Genomic DNA, 23,827 nt, shown 5'->3' with positions numbered 1-23,827 from the left:
ACAGCAAAAGCATAAGTGACCAAAAAAAAAAAAAAGATAACTTGGGTTCAACAAAATTAAAAACATTTGTGTATCAAAGGACACTATCAAGAAAGTGCAAACAACCCAGTGAATGGGAGGAAATATTTGCAAATTATATGTCTGATAAGGGACATTACATAAAGAATTCTTACAACTCAAGAATACAAAGACAACCCAATTAAAAACTGGGCAAAGAATTCAAATAGACATTTGTCCAAAGAAGATATACAAATGACCAAGGAGAACATGAAAAAAATGTTTATTATTAGTTGTTATGGAAATGCAAATCAAAACTGCAATGCAATACCTCTTCACACCCAGTAGGGTTGTTAGAATAGAAAAGTCAGATAATAGCAAGTGTTGGTGAGGATGTGGAGAAATTGGAACCCTCATGAGCTGGTGGTGGGCCTCAAAATTCCACTCTGGTGTAGACCCAAGTAAAACGGAGCATATGCCCATATGTCCACAGGAGTGTTCATAGTTGCATAATCCACAATAGTCAAAAAGTGGCAACATCCCAAATGGCCATCAACTGATGAATGTGGTGTATCCATACAATGGTATTCATTCAGCCATAAAGAAGAATAAAGAACTTATGTACGCTGCAACATGGATAAACCTTGAAAACATGCTAAATGAAAGAAACCCATTCGAAAGACCACATGGTGTATGAGTGCATTTGTATGAAATGCCCACAGTAGGCAGATCCTTCCAGACAGAAAGTAGATTAGTGGTGGCCTTGGGCTGCTGGGGGTGGGCGTATTGGGGGATAATAGCTAAAGGGTTCAGGGTCTGTTCTTTAGGTGATGAAAATGTTCAGAAATTGGTTGTGTTGATGATCCCACAAGTCTGTACATATATTAAAAACCACTGAATTGTACACTTTAATGGGCAAGTTGTAATGTACTAGTATGTGAACTATATCTCAGTGCTGCTTTTACAAAAATAAAAATGAGTCTATTTCTGTAATCTTGAAGTATATCAGGCTTTGCTAAGCATACAAACCACAGAAGTTAAAAGAACAGATTGATAAATTAACATTCAAAATCTATATTTGGTAAAAGATATGATAAAGTTAAGAAAAAGAAGAAGTGACAGGTTGGGAGAAAATAGTTGTGGCATATATATCAGACAAAGAATTAATATCCAGAACATGTAGAGAGCTTCAATAAACATCAAAGAAAAACATATACCTTCAAGTGAGTATGGGGCGGGGGGGGCGGGATTGAAGAGGAAGTGAGAATTTCTTTTTAAGTATATTTTTTTATTGATTTCAAAGAGGAAGGGAGAGGGAGAGACAGGAACATTAATGATGAGAATCATTGATTGTCTGCCTCTTGCACGCCCCCTACTGGAGATCGAGTCTGCAACCTAGGCATGTGCCCTGACAGAGAATCAAACCGAGACCTTCTGGTTCGTAGGTTGATGCTCAAACACTGAGCCACACCAGCCAGGCGGAAGTGAGAATTTCAGTGCACACACCTGTCCTCCATGGAGGTGGGGGAGGAAGGCTTGGGAGGGAAGTGTTCTAGTCTGAAGAGAAGGGGTTGGAGGACAGATCAGCTTAAGTGAATGAAGTATCACATGCCCATGAGCCCAAACTGGACATTTTAGCTCCTAAAATAAGATACTCCTGTGATTAGAAGGGAAGGGAAGACTTTTACTCTCTGCCAATCCTTGAAAACACAAAGGGATTTGTCTGTGATTTCATATAAAAAGTGAGGTCAAGGAAGAAAAGATGACAAGGTCTGAGTCCTGGATTAGTTTTCAATAGGAAGTTGTGAGAATGAATAAAGTTGTTTTCTGGAAGCTTGTTAGAAACATGTGAAAAATTCTAAAACTCAGAAATCGCAGGGAAAACTGAATTTCAATGATATATACTTCATCCATCAAATTGGACAAAATTTTTAAAGCTTGGCAAAGTTGTAGGGAAAGTAATATTTTGGTATGAGGTGATAATATAATTTGATGAATATTTTTTGGAAGACAATTTGGTAATCTCTATTAAAATGAAAAAATCTCATTCCCTTCGGCCCAGCAAGTCCAAGTATGCACATTGCAGCAATACCATTACAGAAATGGAAATGTGAGAAAATCTTCAATTCCATAAATAAGAAAATTGAATGAATATTGGGGACATTCATAACAGCATGCACATAGAAATAACAAAGAATGAGGGAAACGAGCATATACCAACATTGAACAATCTCCTGGACCTGCATTAGGTAAAATACAAAGACAATTCCTGAAAAATTCATTTAAAATGGTTTCACTTTATTTTTAACTGTCTATGTATCAAAGGAGGTCTTTAAGAAGACATAAAATGTGACAAGTACTTTTTCTGGGGACAGGGTTGCTGAGAGTAAAGGGACATTTTATCTTTCATTTTAGCATTCCTCAGCAGAAATAAAATGAGAGGCACATAAGTGAACCATATATTTGATATTAAATTTTCTAGTAACCACCCATAAAAAAATAAAAAGTAAACAGATGGCATTCCCTTCAATTGTACATATTTTCAGTTTAATATGTCCAATATATCTAATATTTCTAATATACCGCTTCAACATGTAATCAGTGCAAAGGTATTATTAGCATATTGACTATCCTGTTCTCATGCCAAGTCATTGGCATCCTGGTGGATCTTATACTAACGGCTCATCCCATGTGCTCAGGAGCCACTGGCTACCATGTTGGATAGGGCAGTTCTAGATTTTACATATTTCTGCCTTCTTTTGGATGGCTTATGATTATATTTTTGCACTTTTTATTAAAAAAAGAAAAAATGCAAAGAATCACAACATTTAAACTCTTCCTAAGGAAAAAAAAAGAAAGGAAACCCCCTTCCCACCTGCCCTGTATCCATCCCTTGCTGAGAGGCTGAGCTTCTCTGCTTCTGGGTTCAGGTCACTGTTATTGATGTGGGTGATTGGCACAGGGTTGGAGAGGGGCGGGGTATGGACAGGAGCAGGAATGCAGTTCTTGTCTTCTGGGACTATGACTTGTGGACAAGTGGTTCCCTGGGGGCTTGGGTAGCTCTCTCAGGTTTCAGGGGTCGTGACCTCCTCGCCCAGGCAGCAATCAAGTCACCTGTATCTGCTTGATGGCCTCCCCCAAGCCTGTGAACAAGTGATTATTTCTGCAACTCACATAACCGAAATCCCCCGCTGCGGCCTGACCCTTTCAACTTGCCCAGTCCTCCTGCCTTTGCTCCTCTTTTTTAAGCTGACATGCAGACTTCACGCGGCCGCTTAGCTTTCTTCTGGCCCAGGAAGTACCCCAGTTCCTCCAGTCGCTCCAGTACAGACATCGCGTCCCTTTGACCCTTTCCACGTTCTTCACTCCTGGTTTCAGTGCAATGCCCTGCATCCTCATCTCCCTAATGGAGTCTCAAGATTAACTTGTGGTTTCCAAACTCTATCCTGGTTTATACATTATGCCATTTTCCTCGTCCCTTTAGAAAATATATAGGGGGGATGGGAGTTGAGAACACATATGTAATACCTTAATCAATAAAGAAAAATAAATAAAAATAAAAATATATATTTCATTCTTGATTTGAGAGAGGGAGAGAGAGATAGAAACATCAGTGATGAGAGAGAATAATTGATTGGCTGCCTCCTGCACACCCCCACTGGGGATCAAGCCCACAAACAGGGCATGTGCCCTGACCAGGAATCAAACCGTGACTTCCTGGTTCATAGGCCGATGCTCAACCATTGAATCACGCCAGCCATGCCATTTTCCTCACCTTTACTTTCCCCTCATACAGCAGCATTATACTTGGCTAGCAATTCCTGTATTGCAGGGGAGGGAGAGAGGGAGAGAGGGAGAGAGGGAGAGAGAGAGAGAGAGAGAGAGAGAGAGAGAGAGAGAGAGAGAGAGAGAGCGCTCTTCTCCTGTCCATAGGATAATTGACTCTCCTGGCGAAATAAGATAAATTATCTGTCCTGGAATTAACCTTCACTCCTTTAAACCTCTAACATGACAAAAAAATGGAATTAAAATTTGAGAGAGGCCCACAATAACTATTCAGAGTTGAGGGAAATTTCCTGGTTGGAACAATATGTGTGATCGACGTGAGGAATATACTAGTTTTCATTGTGGATATATTCTCCTGTGAGCAATTGAGACTTCAGCCTCTCCGAAGTCCCTGGGGTTAGGTTAGGAACCTCTCCTGTGGATTTTCACTCTATCTTGGCCTTTAAGTGCCGAATTTTAATGGGCTGTTTACTGTATTTAGTTCTCCTGAGGCCTGGGGCGCGCCTAAAACAGGTACCCAGGCCAGATTTTGGTCTAAAGATTGTTCCAAGTAAAAGGCCCTTTGAAATAGTCTGTTCCATCAAGACCTGAGAATAAGTAGATGCGTTGTGCTTAGAAGGAATATGGAAAAGTATCCCCAACACTTGCCCCAACCATCCTAGAACCCCAGAAGTTTCTTTGGCTGCACATCCGGAAGCACAGGAAGTAAACATTTCATGTTTTACTCCACTGAGTTGAGACTCCATCAGAGTAAAAATAATAATCAGTCTATATGTTCATTTGTATTTCTTTGTCAAAATGTTAGCAGGATATGTGATATTTCCACCAGTGAAACTTACTGTGAATTCCTGTGTTGCTATTTTCAATTAATGTCTTATAACAATAATCACTAATAAAGCTTTGTACTCATAGAGCAATTTCCATCAAAGAATTTCAAAAGCTTTCAAGTCAAGGTATTTTCAAGAACAAATTTATATTATATTAGAAAGTCTTACTTTTGAGGGTGCGTGCAGATATTGTTCATTTCTTTCCAATTCTGTCTATTTTATATCCTGTTTCTTTTCACAATTCCTCCCACCCCACATGTCAGTCCACATTGTACTGTATTTTAGGTGAGCCCAATGTTTCCTACTAGATGATGGTTTGAAAGAGCTCTTTATAAGCAGGTGATCATTTCAGCTGGAAATATCAGTTTACTTTCCATATGATGCAAATGTTGCCCAAAGATCAAGAATAAGGTCCATGACACCCAGCTGGATGCAGACCTGCAGTTGTAAGTAGATTTGGGAAGCAGAGCTGCTGTTGGTATAAAGTAGAAGCTCTAATTACGGAAGCTCTTACAGTTCCAATGATTTCAGGTCAGGACTTCAGTTCTACTAAAACTGGGCACATGATCCTGGGCCCTTAATAACAAACAAGATATATATTTAAACAAGATATATATTTTTACATTTCATAAGTTTACATATATATATATATATGAAGCCTAATTCTCTAGAAGACTCCATCTGGATCTCAAACAAGTTTGGCTCTTTCTATATATACTCAAGTCGGAATATGAAAGCAATTTGGAACGGAAATGGTAAAAATGCATATTGAGCGTTATTTTATGTTAGTATCTGTAGGATTTACTTATACACATATAGGGTAGAAGAGAGAGAGAGATTAAGTGACATAATTTCTTTTCATTGTGACAAGAAATCAAATCAAAGCACGTTGTATGCTCTTTAAAAGCACGGCCTCTCCTCTTAAAGTTGCAATAACTTTGAGTAAAATCCTTTGAATGAGAAAAGAAAAATGCAGTCAGTCATTCAGATGTTTTATTTGTGCAATGCCAAAATACATGAATAATCAGAAGTGTTTGGGTGACTTAACAGGCTGAAATATGTGTAGTGGTGAGCCCTCCATACCAAATGCTTTATTATGATTATGATTATTAATCATTCATATTCCCCTTTTGAGGTTTGGCAGACTGTAATCAAGTGTAGTTTTTAAAAAATTTCCGAATCTGAATTTTTACCCTTAAAAATATTATTTGAAGAGGGGAAAAGATAAGTAAATTATCCAGATGGCATATTTATCCAATAGTAATGAGAATAAAACACTTTTATTGAAGGATCAGTACAGTTATTTACACATCTACACTGATGCATTAATGCCATGGAGTCACCCACATTCACGTAGGAAGGGGTGTACCGTTATGAATTATCTGGCTCTATAAATTACCTTGTAAAAATAATGTAATTGCTCTAGAGCCTATAATGCCTCATGGAATTTGCTTTGCTTGTTTGTTTTGACAAGTGGGTTTAGTTTTATTATAATATTTCAGGTTCCAGGAGTGAATGCCCTGTAGTCTGTTTTGTAAAGGCAATGAAGCCTTAGTGATCTGCAGTCTTACTGCTGCCTCGCCACCTCGCTTGAAAGGAGGTGAGCCCGCGGGCATGTTTGCTGAGAATTCCTGGGCCGAGTGAAAATGATAAGAATCCCCCTCGCAGATACTGTTTCAGGAAGCTTGCCTTGGTCATTATCTTGATGTGGTAAAGTAAGTAGTATTTGAAGAGCCTTTTCCAGAGGATGAGTATCTCACTTAATAATAAGATTTATTTAGTGAGTACCCACTCTTACATTCCAGGCCTTGTTGGGCCTGGGCGGGGAGGTCAGAGGGAGGTGGCAGTGAACCAAAACAGAAGTCGTATCCTTGTGTGGCTTACATTCTAGTTGGAGGGGCATGCAATGCAAACAAAACAGTGGAAATGCAGAGTTCAGGGGACAGCCATTCTCACTTGGGCTACCCCTAAATGGCACGCCTAATGCATGCTCCACACGGCAGCAAGAGGCGTCATCCTCAGACAGAGATCAGATCTTGTCACTTCTTTGATGATGTCCAAAATTAAAACAAAAACCAGCTGTGAACTTATTGCCAAGGCTCCGGAGGCTCCTGTGCGTCTCAAGCCCTATGCACTGCCCTCTAGCTCCCGGGTCTTCCTAATGTGCAGGTTTGCCAGACTCGCCGCTGGCTTTGCTTATGCTGTTCCTTTTGGCGGCAACGTTCTTTCCTTCATGTCACCTTACAACCAGCTTTCGCTCATCTTTTTGGGCTGCACGCAAATGTTACCTTCTCAAAGAAGCCTTACCTGACCACCCTGCTTAAAGTGCTTCCCTCACTGTGTTGTTCTCTATTTTAGCTTTGGTTGGTTTCCTTCCAGCACCGACAGCATTTGTCATTATTGTGTTGGTTGCTTTACCTGTGTTTTTGTATGTTTCCTAATAAGTCGCAAGCTCTAGGCAGAGCCCCTTGTTACAGTCGGCCTCCCGGCTTGACTGTGCACCAGTTAACCCCAAGCTTTCCTGTAAGTGGTATGAACTGTGGCGATGCTGGTATGTTGCAACGTGCGCCTTGTTGTTTGGGTTATAGAAAATAAGATGCATGAATAATAAATTAAAGTGTGTAATAATATAACTAAATCACATTTGTGAGACGTTCTTTGTTTTTGCAAATTAAAATGCTCAAACAGCTCGCTCCTTTTGTCTTTATTAAGCAGTTTGCTGGATTGCCTCAACTTGGAGCATGTACATAAATATTCAAATTGAGTTTTTCACTCTGAGGCAGTTGTGACATTTCCATATTGGGTTCCTCAGTGTTTTATCTAAGAAATATTAACCACATGTGACCAAAATATGATCACTTGTATTTGTATTACAGTTCTCCCAGTTATATACCTGACAAGTAGATGACTTTACCAAGTCCTCCCAAATGAAAGTGTTGCAAGGGGTTTCATGTTAACCACTTAAAGAATTCCTAATGAAATGTTCATGGGGAGATAAAACTACCATTAGCTCAAATCGGCACATTGATATCTCCATGGTTGTATGCCGGCTTTCTATCGCTCTGAGATGTTCTCGGTGGGAAGCACTTTTATTTAAAAAGAAGGCTGTGGCCCTAACCAGTTTGCTCAGTAGTTGGAGCATCAGCCCAGCAGACTGAGGAGTCTCAAGTTCGATTATGGTCAAGGGCACATGCCTCAGTTGCAGGCTTGATCCCTGGTACCAGTAGGGGCACATGCAGGAGGCAGCCAATTGATGTCTCTCTATCACGTGGAGATGTTTCTCTCTGTCTCTCCCCCTCCCTTCTGTCTCTCTAAAAATCAGCCATAAAGTATTCTCAGGTGAGGAATAACAAAAATAAAATAAAGCAAAAAGAAGGTTGTGCCAGGCAGCTGCTTAGCTTGATTCACTGGGGTATGTGAGCAGCATGCGGAAAGCAAGGTGACAGCAGATACATGTGGGTGCAGGGACGGAACCTGCTTAGTCCAATCTCAGCTGAATTCCTTGGGGACAGCGCCTTTCCACTTCACCCTTAGCTCTGCGCCTTTGCTACGTTGCAGGTGACACTGAAGGAAGGAGTCCCGTGTCCCTGACAAAGGCGGGATCTTGAGGACAGCAGAGTGGGACCAGAATCACAGGTGCAGCGCGGACCCGTGGAGAAGCAGGGGTTGCAGTTGTAGAAGGTGTGTGTTTCTGTCCCAGGACATCTCACTGGCCAAGGAAGGGCCAACACCTCACCTCTAAGGAGAGTCAAACTTCCCTCCACTGCACTGTTGCCAGGACGTGACCGCCTGGCATGAGAAAGTGTCCCGAGAGTAGCTGTTGACTCTGAGAGTCCACCATAATGTCACTCTGTTATTGGCATTTGGGGTAAATAGTGTTATGATAATGCTTCATCTACCCCCTCACTTTTCCTGAAAACATCACCCGATTTCTAGAGGACCTTGAAGGCACCAGTGTTTACAGATCCCAACTCAGAGACACTGCCTGCGGGAGGGTGGGGGGCAGACGGGGGGGGGGGGGGGCGGGCAGGGTTGGGTGTATTGGCATTGAAGAAACATCGCTGTCCATGGAAAAAAACTGAGCACCTCCAACTGTTTGCATACCCATACCTCCATGCATTGGAGTAAGTTCTGCTGTCAGGGATGCTCTCTAAAGTGCTGGGTCAAATTCTCCCTTGCCGACAGCAATTTCCAGGGCAAGTCCAAGGGCAGCTTTTAACCTCCAGTTATTAACTTACCGTTATTGAAAGTTTCATTGTGCAATGTTAGAAGATAGTATCATGAGTTATGGTTTTTTAATATGTATGTTGTCTCTCTCCGTGTCTCTCCCTATGTATGCATATATGTGTATGTACATGTATATACATACACACCGATACATATGGATAAGTATACATGCACAAAAAGACACTATTTGTTATACCTGCAATGACTGAATTTTCAGGCTCTGTGGGTTTGTATTTTCTCGGGCTTTGCCTGAATGAGTTATCCCCAGCCCGTGCTTGAATCTGTTCATTAAGATTTCATGAAGTCAGCGCTTAATGAATTCACAAGCCAGAACTGCAACTTTCTCCCTGTTTTTGCCACGTTCAAAAGCGCAGCCCCCGCTCTTCACACTGGTGGAAGGTGGAGATAAATTCTCCAGCGCCTGCTCATCGCCGGGATGACAGGCTCCTGCTGAATTTACACGAGTCCTTTATTATGTGAAGGATTTGAGTGAAACAAATGAGTTATTTACTGTGGAGCAGCCTCAGAAGTGACTCCTTTAAAACGGGGACCATCACAGCGCATCATATCTGGAAAGATGGTTTTGCTCTGTGTTTGTCCAAGATTTCCGCAGTTGATGTGAAAGGCAAATCCAAGCACAGATTTCTTGGAGGGGTTGGAGGGAGAGTTCTGGTGGCGAGGGGGGGGGGGGGGGGGGGGCGGGGACCATTCCCAGGGAGTTTGGGAGGACTTGCTCAGCACTGGTCTTATTCCAGCTGAAGTTATTTTCCAGCATTTCCCCACGGAGGGTTTTTGAAACTATAGAAATCTTACTTGGGGATCATGGAGGTATTGCTTTGCCTTCAGTGTTCAGTTCAGCTTCTGGAGCTGCGGGAAAGCTCATGATTTGAGAGCGGGATGTGGGGTAGGATGTGGGGTAGTGTCACCGAGGTTTCTGCGGAGTAATGGATTGAGGGGTGAGAAACGCCTTCACTTGAGTGAGATGAAGAAGGCTGGAGGCGTGGAAACGCCCACCTGACTTGAGGACCCGCTTCAGCGTTTGACATGCCATTTTCGGGGGTGAGGGCTCCTCCCCCAGGACCGAGGAAGGAGGGGGAGGGTCACGGGCCTTGGTGCTTCTCTTTTCCTTTGTCCCTTTTGTGACATGCTCACGTGCTAGGGCTCTGGTAGGCGTGTGGGTGTGGCCAATGCAGGTAATGATGAGGATGCCACTTTCCCGAGTCAATACCAGGGATCTCCATTTGGAGAAAATTCACATCCTAACATTATTGAGCCTTTAGATCCGTAAACATGATATACAGGGTGTCCCCCCAAAATGTATACACACTGTAACAGCTGATAGCTCAATTTTGAAAATGAATTTTAATAAACACCACCTTTATAATTATTCAAAGTGTGTGTATACATTTTGGGGGAACATCCTATATTTCTACTTTTGTTTAGATATTTTTTAATGTCTCACAGCAATGCTTTGTAATGATTTATAAATAAAGGTCTTTGCTCATACTTTATTTAGGTTTATACCTTAAACAGTTTTTCTTAATATTTTTTTAATTGATTTCAGAGAGGAAGGGAAAGGGAGAGAGAGAGAGATGGAAACATCAATGATGAGAGAGAATCATGGATCGGCTGCCTCCTGCACGCCCCCTACTGGGGACTGAGCCCGCAACCCGGGCATGTGCCCTGACCGGAAACCAAACCATGACCTCCTGGTTCATAGGTTGATGCTCAACCACTGAGCCACGCCAGCCGGGCCCTTATCCGTTTTGACACTATCATAGATTTTTCTTCAATTTCCAAGTCTGCATTACTAGTATATAGAAATATGATAGAATTTTCATATTGAAATTTTATGACCTTAGTAAATTCACTTATTAGTTCTTTGTCCTTCTTTGGAGTTCCTTTTTTTTTTTTTTCCCTTGAACATGTTACAGTCCGTGGGCTGAGTTGGACCGGGAAGAAGGCCCCAGGTGCCCTTGGCAGCTCTCCGCCGCCTTCCCTCTGTGAAGAGGCCTGCTTTCTGGTCTCGGTCCCGCAGTGCTTGCCCCTGGGCCTTCCACGACTCTGTCCTTGCCTCCCCCACAGCAGCAGGCGGTGCCGGGTTGCTCTTCTCAGTGCTTTGCTGGGTCTGCCTCCAGTCCTCAGGGGAAGGCAGTCACAGGCTCGCCGTGTTTTCCTTCTCTCTGGGATCATGTTCAGTGCGGATTGCTGTCCTGAGTCTAAAAGCCATCGTGTCACACATTCTGTCCATTAGTGTAGTTGTCTATGACAGAAGGGCAGTTTAAGCAGCACATGACCCTGACAGCAAGCGGTCTCCCCAGAGAGTCTGTCTCCCCTCATGCTGGGTATGTAAATTGCCATCTCTTTGTATCCTAGAGTTCTGTGTTTATCCTCTACAACTGTGCACTGCATTGTATCTTACAGAGCACAGACCCATCTGTCCTTCTGGTCTCTTAATACCTTGAAAACACTTGTTGTCTTACTCATGTTTGTGTTTTAACACTTAGCAGAATATATTCCCAGAAATGATTCTCAAAAACATTTCTTCAGGCTTTTAGTCCTTCCTTGGGTCCGTGGCCCATGTCAGCTAGAGAAAGTCCCACGCATGTCAGGGGCGCAAGAATGGGTACATCCTGCCACTTCCCCATTGGAGCCCACACCAGGCAGCAAGTCCCGGGTTCTGCTCCCCCCACCCTCCAGCTCAAATGTGGCTTTAACTCCTTCCTGCCAGGATTTCAGACATCTCCTGCCAATAGAGCTAAGCTCACGCTTCTGCTGGAACTTACTAGCCATCCATAAATTAGTACTAACCTTGATTAGAAAAAGCATTTGTGTTTATTTAGTAAACATTTACATAGCACTTATGTGCTAGCGTCATTCTAAGAACTTTAAAATATTTACTTTGTCCTTATTACAATCAGATGATGTTGGCACTTGTATTGTCTCTGTTTACAGATGAGGAAATCGAGGCACTAGAAGGTTCAGTAACTTACGCAAAGTCATACGCTGGCCAGGGGCGTGTGGGGTAAACCTCCAGGGAATCTGGCTCAGTGTCCACATCCTTACTGTTAAACTATACCGCCCCCTCCATGGCCCAAACCAACCAAAGAGTTACTTTTTAGGAAGAAGCTAAGAAAGTACTTTGCACCTCTTTTCTGACAAGCAGCAGTGAGGGGCAGGGAGGGTGAAACAGATGAGGCATGGAGTTAAAAGTCCCTGGGGTCTCTTAGAACACAAGGGAACAACACCAGTGTTCCTCTTCCTCTTGAGTTATTCATGTAACAAATGCCCATTAGACCCTTTCTCCGTCCCAGGCCTGCTGGAAGGGAAGCAAACGTTCAGCCAAGGGAAACACAGAACAATTGCAGACGGCCAGGTGTCCCCTCAGACACACGGACCATCAGGTTTATGAGAGCCCAACTTAACTCCAGCACCTGCCAGCCAGGATAACATGCATTTGATGCCCGGGACAGGATTCCTTGGGACTGCAGCTGGGAGGGACTGGGAAAAGCAGGAGGTGACATCTACCGTCACTTTCTAATACCACTGGATATCATTGGTGCCCCTGCTGAAGGTGCCATCCCTCTATAGCTGTTTCCTAGGGCACAGGGACTGTGCTCTGTTCCCCACAGACTAGCGCAGAGAAGCAGCAAGAGACAGGCAGGAAAAGTGAAATATCTTATGCAGCATTTTTGTCAGACGGAAAAGGCAGGTGATAAGGTCTTGACACCCATCAGGGGGCAGACGTTCTCTCTCTTCTGTTTGTTTGTTTTCGCGTGGTTTGTTTGCTTCACTGGGCGGGCTGGCCCAGAGGGATGGAGTGCAGTGATTCTGGAGGAATTCCCTGGCTCGGGTAGGGTGATAGTTTGGGGTTTCTTGTGGAGACTGGAACTCTGGACAAAAAGGTGGGGAATTTCTTTCCACTCGTGATTTGAGAATGGCCTCAGTCAGCTTGACCTCTGTCCACAAGCCACCCTGGGTGCCCCACAGATTTCCGCAGAAATGCTGAATGCAAATTCAGACCACATGCTTCATTATTAACATGATAATTAAGCAAGCTGATTGGGTGTGTGCATTACCTTGCTTGTCATTGCCCAAGGTCATTCATCCTGTGCTCGGTGGGGAGAAATAAACAACTGCTTCATTTGGGTACTTTGGCAAACATCTCATTTCACAGAGATTCCACCTATCATTTCAAAGCCTATTAGATATTATGTTTCTCAGCAGCCCCCAGCAAAACACGGTTAGAGCATACGTGTCTAATGGGTTGCCATGCCTCCCCTTGTTTACCTGCAGTCCACACAGGTGCCTGTGAGTGCATGTGCATCCTGGGTGGCACCGGCAACCCTCTCCTCCTCCTGCCCCTGGAGTGGGCCGTGGAATGCAAGGGAAGTAGAGGAACATCCTTCAAGGTCGTTAAGCATCAGCCACTGGCTTGGGTTTGGAATAAAACTCCTGCTTCTGGAATTCTGGAAAATTGGTTGGGTTTGGGGGAAGCCATGCCTTTCCCAGCGCTACCTTTGTAGACAAGTGAAGTTAGGAGTGAATATATATTCACATATGTGTATGTGAATCGATAGGGTTTTGGGGATATAAATAAAACAAAATTCAGTTTTGTTATTGTTTTAGGGTAAAATGTACATGTGGTAGGAACCAACCAAACCAAAAATAGGGACAAAAGTGAAGTGGAACTTAGGTCCCCATCCAGAAACCCATTCCTAAAATCAGTTCTCTACATCTGGGCAAATCATATCAATTACAAGTTTTGTATAATTGGTGATTTTTACACGTAGAGGTATATAAGCATATATGATATTTAACTTTCTTTTATATGAGCATGTATTCCATTGTTTAAAAATAGATGTGGACCTTGTTGTAGGATGTGATGGCAGATAGGATGGGTTTTTAGAAAGACCAAGAAGTTGTCCAATTAAGAAGCAGGAGAAAACCTACTAGCTTGTTTCATAATTTTATGCTGGAGGGTAAGATGGGGAGGAGAGGCTTATAATAATTATTTTGTGGCTCCCACACAATAGGCATCAAGCAGAGAATTTTATATTCACAGGACCAACCACGTAATGGGTGGGGCCCAGCCTAAAATAGAAAAATGCAGGTCTCCTAGTTCAAAAATGAAGACGTTCAAGACAAGATAGCAGAGCGTTTCACCAAGCCAGGGGTCCGCTAGCAGAGGTGCTGTGGGAATGTCTGGGTCGTACCCCTATGCCACCCTGTGTAGACATTTTCAAATTTATCCGTAAATCAATTTATGGATGGACATATCATTGCCCTCATTTTGCAAATGGAAAGCCAAGGTTTAGAAGTCTCAGACCTCAAAGTCCCTCCCAGGGCATTTCCCTGTAAGATACCCTGGTTTGAAAGTAGCATCCATTCCAAAACAATATGAGTTCCCCAAAGAAGGAAAAGATTTGACCCTGATACTGGTCACCAGGACATGTGAATGTTACATGGTAGAGCTGCTCCAAACTCCAGCTACCAGATGTCTGTACAAATTCCTAGCAGGCCATTAAATGTAGCAGATCCCATCTTAATTAGATTAGCTTCTGCACAGCACGGAGGCAGGGCGTCTCTCTGATGGAGGCTTGGGAAGGATTTCTGGTGGGAATTCTTTATGGAAGATAAAGTCTTTTATCCACAGAGACTGACAAATAGAAGGGAAAAAACCCTGCCTCATGATAGCACAAAAATGTGGTCATGGTGTGTCAGAGCAGATGCATGGATTCTTTATTTCATTGATGTTTCCTTTTTATTTGGCGTAAGAACAGGGATGGTTGGGGATAAAGATGGGGGAGGGGTGTTCAAAAGGACCAGCTCAGAGACTAGCATGAGGGAGGTGAAAAACTGCAAGCAAATTCTTGTCATCAAATCCTCCAATAAATCCAGCACCAAAGGAGTTCTCGGCGCTCGGTGGCCTGTCAGGACAAGACTGATTTTATTTCCCAGACAGCAAACAAAACGACACAGTTTGTCTTGAGCTGGTCTTGCGTGGTGAAACTCGGCATCTATTCCCTCTCCCCGTTTAAGGTCACTCAGAAAAGCTCGAAAGACACAAAACCAACAGCCAATGCCCCTCTCTTAGGACCCCTCTGTTCTGCCCCGGGCAGAGGCCCTAATCTGCGGTGGTGTGGACACATCCCTTGTGTATTTTTGTTGTTCTTGTTGTTATTCCGCACGCAAGGATATTTTTTTCCATTGCTTTTTAGAGAGAGTGGGAGGGAGGGCACGAGGGGGAGAGAGAGAAACATTGACGTGAGAGAGACACATCAATTGGTTGCCTCCTGCATGCACCCCGTCCAGGGCTGTGGATGAACCTACAACCCAGGTACATGCCCTTCACCGGAAATCGAACGTGTGACCCTTCGGTGTGTGGGCTGACACTCTGACCACTGAGCAACACCGGCCAGGGCATTTTTCTTTTGTTTTCCTTCTGATGGGGGACATAAATGGTAGCGTTTTGGAGAGCTGTGGGGCTCCTCTCGGAGCCTGGTGTGCAGGTCACCCCAGAAGGAAGGCGGGTGTGAGTCATTTTTCTTGTCATATGATTCACCAGCTGAAAGGTCATGTTCACGCCAAGAGCTTCCTCCCTTGGCGGTGGGGTCTGTGGAGAGAGACTCAGAGGACAGGGGGGAAGGTGATGAACATGTGTTTCCATCTCACAACACCCCAGCGCTTGGGCAGGAGGGGGTTCGGGCATCAAAGCCCAGAAAGCAGGACGGGAGAGCGGGTTGCTCCGAGAAAGAATGGCCCAGCGCATGCTCCGGCGCTGATCTGATTCACATCAGACAGAGGCTGGGTTACTAGGCAACTGATTAAATAAACGCGCTGGTCCTACAAGCAAGCTCGCAATTAATTAACTTAACCATTTTCATTTTGACTCTTTGCTTCCCTTCTCCGCCTCAACAAGCTTTGAGAATCCGAAATGTGAGAGGCGCTGGGAAGGAGGAGGCTGGCACCCATTTTGCCTTCAGTGGCAAATACCCGCTTCGTGTTAGTTCTTTGCATACATGGACTGGAAGAACCCGGCCTACGAGTAATTAGCCTTTTAAGCCAATAAGAAAACATACAGGAAAAGGCCTAGAAGGGTGTCAGCATGCATTTATGCAAAGCCCGTCATTTTTCCTGATCCTGGGAGTCACTGGGTAGAACAAGATGAACTTGGACTTAGGGAAATCATTGGAATAGACAGGTCATTTCCATGCAGTATGGTCTTGCTGAGGGGGAATCTGCTGGCACTATGTGTGCAGCCCCCCTACATGCTAATGGGGTGGGGGGATCCTTCAACCAGCCCAGATGGTCAGCGAAGCGTTCTTGCGGGTCAGGAGGCCTGCGTCTTGTCTTGAAAGACAAGAGGTTCTGGGGAACCACCCATGAGAGGCGGGCATTCCGGGGAGAGGTCCGGAATGAACAAAGTCCCAGGTATATTGGTAAGATTATGAGCGATTTGTTTGTGATGTGTAGGAAATGAATGAATGGGGCTGGAGAAATTGGCGGGGCCAGGTTATACAGGCCTGTTGCTCTCTCTGGGGAGTGCAGACTTCATCGCGTGGGCAGTAGAAGCCGCTGAGGGGTTCTACAAGGCAAGCGGCGTAGGCAGACTTTCACCGTGGATAGCTTACTCTTTGTCACATAGAATTAGGATGTAAGAGGGCACTGGAGTGGAGCAAACACTGAAGAGGCTCTTGTGGTTGTTCAGAAGTGAGATGAGGACTTGAAGGAGGGCTGGGCCAGAGAGGCAAGTGTTGGCTGGCACTTGGAGCTGGACTGGGGATGGGGAGGGAGGAGGGGAGGGCCTGGGTGACAGCCAGGCTCCTGATTTGAGAGACTGAGTGGTCGGAGGAGGCATTAACCGAAAGCTGGGGTACAGGCGGAGGGTGGGGATACATGGATCTGTCTTGCCATTGCTGAATTTGAGGTTCTTGTGTCTAGCAGGCAGCTGGTTAAACAAAGCAAGTATTTCACAGTCCCTGAAAGACGGGGGTTAGGGAAGAGTCCTCATCGAACCCACACTCCCAAAACGACTCTGTACCGGATTTCATTCCCAGAGTAATATTTAACGCAGGATAGAGAATGTGTAGATATAAGAGGAAGGGCTGGAGGTGGGGAGCAGTAACTCCACACCCAGAGCCTTTTCCACTTTCGATATATTTTAGTTATTCATCAGAACTGCCTGACACACTCCAATCTCTCCTTCTCATTATGGAATGAAGTGGCTATAATCAAGTGTGGAGCAGGCTGGGATTACCCGTGGCAAATAGAGGAGCCCTTGGCCTGCGAATCATCCTGGAAGGTCTGAGGTCCCCTGTGCGCTTGAGCCGAGACAGCCACCAGCCTCTCGGGCGAGGCAAGATCTCTGAGGGCAAGGAGGGCGCCTGGCGCCTGGGACTGAATGAGAAGCCGCCATGTACAGGACCGAATAGAAAAGAGTTGATTCTCCAGGTCCCAGGAACCAACATTCCGTTTCCTTCTGCAACCATCAGATTTAGAGTCTTGCTTTCACGTTTCCCTTACACTGGCTGTTTCTCTGTCTAGCCTCTGTCTCCAGCAGTCTTTCAATGAAACGTGAATGACCACTCTGGACCCAAAGGTGTGGCTTCGGCGAAGCTGGGAAAACACACAGGACAGACCAGCGGGTTATCAGGAAGAGGCACTAGAAACTTGTTGGTTACCTAAGACATGTGCTCATCTTAGCCAGGGTTTTATACTCATTCCCTGGGTTTACAAACATCTTTAAATCTAAATTTTTAAAATATATATTTTTTTAAATTCATAGGCTACTACTTCACAAGCTATAGTGATTTTATCTGTGGAAGTGGACATGATGGTCCAATGCTGGTGGAAGAGTTTGAACATGTGTTTTCTATTACTTGCTGAGCTTGCTGCTCGTGGCCTTGCTTCTTGGCCACTGTCTTTTCCCCAGAAGCATTCCTCTTTTCCCCTGATGGCCTCTCTTCAGGCACAGATGCTTATTGAAATGGCTCCCAGGGAATCTTTATTTCCAAGCCACACTGTCCACTAAAATTGTGGGCAGTTGTGTACGGCCATTTGATGCTCCCGCCCTCACTACTCTGACCATTGGGGTCCACAGTCCTTTACCTTCCACTTAGTGCAGTTGGCTCAGCCTCAGGCTATTTAAAGACTTTTGCCCTCATCCTAGTGGGAGATCAGGAGTAGGGGATGGATCCAAATATCACTGGAAAATGTAGCTGAAGAAGTTATTGTTACTTGGTTTTAAACTTTATATTAAAAGTGTCATAGTTTATTTATGTTAATTGAATTTGATTTTGTCCTTCATAGCATTGAGTTTATGAGATTTATCTACTCTGATGTATGTTGTTCTAGTTCATTGATTTTAGTGATTGTATAGTATTCCAATAAATAAATCCATCACAGTTTATTTGTCTTATTGATGAACAATTGGGCTATTATGAATAAAGCTTTTTATAAACACTTAAAGACACACAACTTTAAATTGCCCTATAAATTCTCCTTTTCTCTATTTCCAAGGGCTTGGGGTTCTGAAGCCTTGACCTCTCAGGTACAGTAAGGTATTTTTGAGATGAGATGAGTTGGGCACCACCACGTCACGGGATTCTCATTTTCTCTAAAAATAAGTATCTAAGCCACATTGTAAGGAAAAAATAGAAACATGAGTTCTTGAGAATAAAAGTATTATTTTGATGATGATCATTACTATTTTTAACTAATCCTGCCATGTTTCTACTTACTTGATTATGCACGTGTATCTGTGGTTGGTGCCAAACGTTTTCAATGTTATTTCTTCCTATTTCCCAATGATTTTAGTCCTTCCAACAAAAGCGTAATACAATCTTTCTTATTTTTGCATGCTCCCTCTTTTCTGCTACTTTCACAACTCTCCCTTCTCACCTGTGCACAGCTGAGGGCTGGCTATTCGGGTCCCTGATTGATTGGGAGAGAGGTGACGAAGGCCCAGAGAGTGGAGGACAGGGTGGAAGAAGAAACAGGAGGAAGGCAGGGAGCCTGCAGACTGAGAAAAAAGGGCGCAAAAGAGAGGAGGCGGGAAACTTTCTTACCTTTGGAGGGCAGTAGGCACTGGGAAAATATTATTCAAGGAATATGCACAAATAAGAAGAAGCAGAAAAATAACGCCAACGTGTCGTTTCCTTTTACTGTTATAAAAGCTACATGGAAAACTATTGTATAAACACAGGTACATTTACAAAATGTAATTTACTTATGAGTCATGATCACTAAGTTAAAAAGTTTATACCTTCTCATCTCCCAGTTCCCCTCCGCACTTCATCATGTGGCTGGAATGGCCTGGCCACAGTCGGCCATATAGGACTTAACAGACCTTTTCATAGACTTGGACAGTTAATCAAGGACAAAGGTGTAGCTTGATTTCCATACACTCACTGGTGGAAGTCTTAACATTTGTCTGGGTGGATTAAAGAGGCAGCAGAAGACAAATGTCTTTGTTCTGGTATCAATTTTGGGATGAGGTAATTTGGCCATCTTATTCCTTAGACTGCTGAGAAGTTCACACAACCCTTAGAGTAGCCAGATGGGACAGTATGAATGAATGAGAGGCGTGAGGGTTTCAAGTCAGTTATCTCTGTAGCCAGACTTGCAGGGCTGGTATTGTGGTGATGAGCTGGTTGGACATTCAGCATAAGCTGTAGGTTTGAGGACATTGAACTACAAGTTCGGCTTACAAGTGCTATGCGTAACATGTTAATGAAAATTGAAAGCTAAGAAAAACTTGGTCTTGATTCACCATTACAAAAAATGGCCATTTTCATGTTCTATGTTCTCTGGCCAGTGAACACATTTTTATGTGGTTATAACTGTAACATAGACACAGTTCCATACACTGTTTTACATTTAACATGTTATCACAGCCATTTTCTATGTCATTACTATAGCTCAAGGCTTTGAAGCCTGGAGAGTATGTCCCACCCAGCTTAGTCACTTTCCTGGAGCAGGGTTATATAGAGCTGGGGGAGGTCTGTTCTGGGGCCAGGCAGGACTTTCCCCTGCCCTCTGTGGCTGAGTACTTATTGGGGACTCATTTCATGAAGAGGATGAGGGTTGAGGCAAGAGGTCCTTGAGATCACATAGAAAGATCCACTTTTTCATTTTATTTCCAAAAGAAGCCCAAAATAGGGGCGTGTAGGGATTATGGCCCAGAGGTCTGGTAAGGAAGTGAAAAAAAGGAACTCAGAACTTGGAGTTATTCTATAAAGCATTAGACCTGGGTCTCAGGAGTCGAGCAGCCTCAACACAGAGCCAAGAGGACTGCTCGGTGGCTGGGCTCGGAGCACAGAGTAGACTCAGGCTCACCATGGCCAACATGGAAGCCAGGAGGGCCTGTGGCTGCTGAGGACTCACAGAAGTGATGAAAGCTTGGGAACCACTCTAATTTTTGCTTATTTATTCTATTTTCAGTTTACAATGCATCTGCCATTTGATTTATTTATTCTGGATTCTTACTCTGCCTACTTCCATAAAAGATTTGAGATGTCTTTCCTAAGACACCATGGATTCAATAAATCTAGTGTGAATATTAGCATTTGTATCTCTTTTATTTGAACCCACATGGTGTGGACTGCAGGGAAAGGCGAGAAGACCTGGAGAAAGACAAGCAAAGCTTAAGGAGGGTTGTAAAATTACCCAGAAATACATAGGTGAGGTTGGCCATTATTTCTTCGACAGGACACACCAGGAATAACAAATACATTGCCTCTTATTCCTCTGAGGAAATGATGCATGAAATAAATGTTATTAGAGGCCCAGGGGGATGCTTTTCCTTATTTGTTAATGTACCTCATGCTGAATATATGCCAAGGGCTGTCAGCACTGGGCCCAGGATCATAGGAAGCCCTTCCTGCCGGATCTGCTGGTGAGTGGACGGCCACTCACTCCCACTCTCCGGGGCCTGCACCACGGTGGTGGAAGTCTGTGTTCTTTTCTCCCTCTCCATCGCTTTTCCTCCCTCTTCTTCCTGAACAAGAACACGTCCAATGTACTCCCGGAGCATCGGTCTTGCCCTGTGTGAGGGCGCATGATTCTCTTGCTCTCTCAGGTGAGGTTATTTTATAGGAGAAAAGGATGGTAGCCAGGCCATCAGTGTGTTGAGGAATGAATATGAGGACTTCTGATCTTTTCTCTGACCATGTGGAAACTTTACTGTGGCATGTATCTGTCAGTGATGGGAAATAATCCCACCAAACACATTGAAAATATTTCGTGGTGTCTCATTCTTATTAGTCTAGCAGAGAGACAGAGAAAAGGAGAAAGGGAGGGGGAAGCCTGGGAAAGGTGGAAAACCTGGAGTTTGTTCATACCTGACTGCTTGTAGCCCACTGTTCTTCCTCTGCCTGTTAACACTTCGTGTTGAATACTAATTGTGCTTGCACTCCTCCCTTCTTTTCATCCCTCAAGGTCTGTGCCCAGATAAGGCTTTATCTCAGCCCTTATTTTCCACTTCACTTCAGATGCTCAATCCTGTGGGTTGGGTAGAAAAGGCAGTTTGCCGAGACTAGGGTAGGCAGGACTGGTGTGTAGGGGAGTCAATCAGCACCTTCCTGGTGTGTGTGTGTGTGTGTGTGTGTGTGTGTGTGTGTGAGAGAGAGAGAGAGAGAGAGAGAGAGAGAGAGAGAGAGAGAGAGATCTAATAAGCACCTGGAGCTTGCTTCTCCAACAATGGTACTTATAATTCCATCAGATAGACCTGTTTATTCTAGTAAACTTAAGGCTCAATGGTCACAATATTGACCTGGGCATTCACTCATTTATCCACCCATTAACTCAACAAATATTTTGATCACAACTCTTACGTGTGCAATTTTATTGATTATTAGTTCTTTTCTCTTGGATTTGCTCTGTTTCTTTTTTTCATTTCAATATATTTGTATTGAATTTTTACAGAGAGAAAGGGAGAGGGATAGAGAGTTAGAAACATCGATGAAAGAGAAACATCGATCAGCTGCCTCCTGCACACCCCCCACTGGGGATGTGCCCACAACCAAGGTACATGCCCTTGACCGGAATTGAACCTGGGACCCCTCAGTCCGCAGGCTGACGCCCTATCCACTGAGCCAAACCGGTTAGGGCGGATTTGCTCTGTTTCTGCTCAAAACTTAGTACAGTGCTACCCTCATAGTGAACAGTCATTGCATGATGGTTGGTTGTTCTTGAACCATCCGGTCTTCTTTTGCAGCCTAGAGAAGACATAGCCATTATACCTCCATGTCCTAACGGAGGCCTCTCATCGCCTACAACAGGGCAAACTTTAATTGTTTAGATATAAACACTTATTTGGGGGCAAACTAACTTGGATTTCAATCCTGGATCTGCCACAATTTTGTGCTCTATTCCCTTTAAGTTTTTATTTTAAGATTTATTCAAATATTTTTAGAAAATAAATTATTTTACTTAAAAGTTATTTTCCCAAATGAAAAGTTGTTTTCTTAAAAAATAAAAAATAAAAAAAAAGAAAATTTTAAATCAAGCATGTGAAATATTTGAAAATTAAAAATAATGTTTCTGGTGGGTGCTTTCAGTGTTATTTTGATATTTCCTTCAGGACCGTGTGTATTGTCTTTGGGTCAAACCAATAGGAAAATTCATAGCTGTACGTCTTTTCACAAGGAGCCAATTGTTTGTAACTAATATCTTTATCTCAATTTTAAAGAAATTCACTGGCTTAAGTATTTTTAGCGTGCATCCTTCCAATTTATTATTTGTGCACTCTTCAATTTATTTTTTGTTTTACCCTTATACATCAGGGGTTGCCAAATCTAGCCTACCACCTAATATTGTAAATAAAGTTTTATTGGAAAATGTCCATGCCCATTCATTTGTGAATGGTTTATGTCTACTTTTTACAACAGCAAAGTTGAATAGTTGAGGCAGAGACAATTATGACCTGCAAAGCCAAAAACACTTACGGCCCTTTACAAAAACAGCTTGCCAACTCCTGGAATTTAACATAATCTCCTATCAATAAAAATGTAGGCTATTTCCAATATGGAACCTGTTTAAACAATGCTTCTTTGAACATTGAAAGCTTCCCACAGTCTACAAGTGTAAGGGTTTTTCTACATTATTGTTTAGGAATGTATTCAAAGGAGTTAAAGAGTAGAAACATTTACACTTTACTTGATTTTGCTGAATTGTATTCCACTTTTCTGTCAGCTTTTTTTTTTTTAAGTGTTATTGGTATTATATTCTCTATTTGACTTTATTTTAAGTAATAATGTAACGAGACATCATTTTTGGGGTCATGCTTTCTTTCCCTGTGAACTTATATGCCTTGCTCTGAGGGCTTCAGTAGAGAAGTCTAAAGCTGTCTAATTATTATTTTTATTTTTAATCCCTCATGGGTGCCTGATTATTTTATTTATTTAGTTAGTTTGGGCACACTGAAGAAATATTCTTCTTGTCTTTTATTTGAAGCTGAGGAACTCAATAATTTCTATCTGTATCAATTGCTACTGGACCATGGCTCTTTTTTTCAAGATGAGTAATAACATAAAGCATGGGATAATAATATTTTCCTCCATTTTTTTATTGCTTTACTGAGAAACCTAAAGGTACCTGCCATTCTGGGTCATGATACTAAGTTGAATAATGTTCCCCCCAAATGCATGTCTTTCCTGGCACCTCAGCATGTGACCTTATTTGGAAATAGGGTCATTGCCATGTAACTAGTCAAGATGAGGTCATTGTAGAATAAGGTGGGTCTTTATCTCAACAGGACTGGTATCCTTATAAGAAGAAGAGACACAGAGATGAACACACATACTGGAGAACACCATGTGAATATAGAGGTGGAGACTGGAGTGAAGCATCTACAAGCCAAGACTGGAGTGAAGCATCTACAAGCCAAGGAACTCCAAGGATGGTCAACAACAACCTGAAGACAGGACAGAGGCATGGGACAGATGCTTCACTCACATCTTCAAGAGGAACCATCCTGCTGACACCTT

This window comes from Myotis nattereri (genome assembly GCF_964212035.1).
Source record: "Myotis nattereri genome assembly, chromosome: 6".
NCBI lineage: Eukaryota > Metazoa > Chordata > Mammalia > Chiroptera > Vespertilionidae > Myotis > Myotis nattereri.
This window is presented reverse-complemented; position numbering follows the sequence as displayed.